General features: G+C 50.2%; 1 pseudogene; it reads right to left on the bottom strand.

The window, feature by feature from the left end:
- Positions 1 to 580: 580 nt before the first annotated feature.
- On the bottom strand, positions 581 to 698 carry LOC126425424 (5S ribosomal RNA; annotated as a pseudogene).
- Between the last annotated feature and the right edge of the window lie 310 nt (positions 699 to 1,008).

Raw genomic sequence — 1,008 nt, 5'->3', positions numbered from 1 at the left:
GCGCGACCGCTACGGTCGCAGGGTCGAATCCTGCCTTGGGCATGGATGTGTGTGATGTCCTTCGGTTAGTTAGGTTTAAGTAGTTCTAAGTTCTAGGGGACTGATGACCTCAGAAGTTAAGTCCCATAGTGCTCAGAGCCATTTGAACCATTTGACGAACTTGGGAAATTACAACAGCACAATGCGACACCCCACACGTCCAGAATTGCTACAGAGCGGCTCCAGCAACACACTTCTGGCTTCAATCACTTCCGCTGGCCACCATACTCCCCATACATGAACATTATTGAGCACATATGGGATGCCTTGCAATGTGCTGTTCAGAAGAGATCTCCACCCTCTCATACTCTTGCAAATTTATGTACAACTAAACTCCTCCCGAATAGGCTACGAAGGCCCAACGGTACCGACCGGCCGCCGTGTCATCCTCAGCTCATGTGCGGCACTGGATACGGATACGGAGGGGCATGTGGTTAGCACACCGTTCTCCTGCTCATATGTCAGTTTCCGAGACCGGAGCCCCTACTTCTCAATCAAGTAGCTCTTCAATTTGCCTCGTAAGGGCTGAGTTGACCCCGCTTGCTAACAGCGCTCGGCAGACCGGATGGTCACCCATCCAAGTGCTAGCCCAGTCCGACAGCGCTTAACTTCGGTGATCTGGTGGGAACCGGTGTTACCAGTGCGGCAAGGCCGTTGGCTGTGGATTTATGTCCAGCTCTCCAGTTTTTCCTCCAGCACTATTCCAGACTTTAGTCCGAGACCATGCCACGTCATGTTGTAGCATTTCTGCGTGCTCGCGGGGGACCTACACGATATTAGGCAGGTGCACCAGTTTCTTTGGTTCTTCAGTGTAAATATAACTGTAATTGAAAACGAATACAGATTACATTTAAAAGCTGTGCGAATTTATCTCCTGTAGTGTTCAACCTTTCGGCTGTACCTAGAATGGAAAAGTTGTCTCTTTGGTAACGTGTGGAAGACTCCGTGCAGGCCAGTCCATTATAGCGA

Source organism: Schistocerca serialis, chromosome 10 (genome assembly GCF_023864345.2).
Source record: "Schistocerca serialis cubense isolate TAMUIC-IGC-003099 chromosome 10, iqSchSeri2.2, whole genome shotgun sequence".
Classification (NCBI taxonomy): domain Eukaryota; kingdom Metazoa; phylum Arthropoda; class Insecta; order Orthoptera; family Acrididae; genus Schistocerca; species Schistocerca serialis.
Note: the sequence above shows the minus strand (reverse complement) of the source record. Positions and strands in the feature narration are given on the sequence as shown.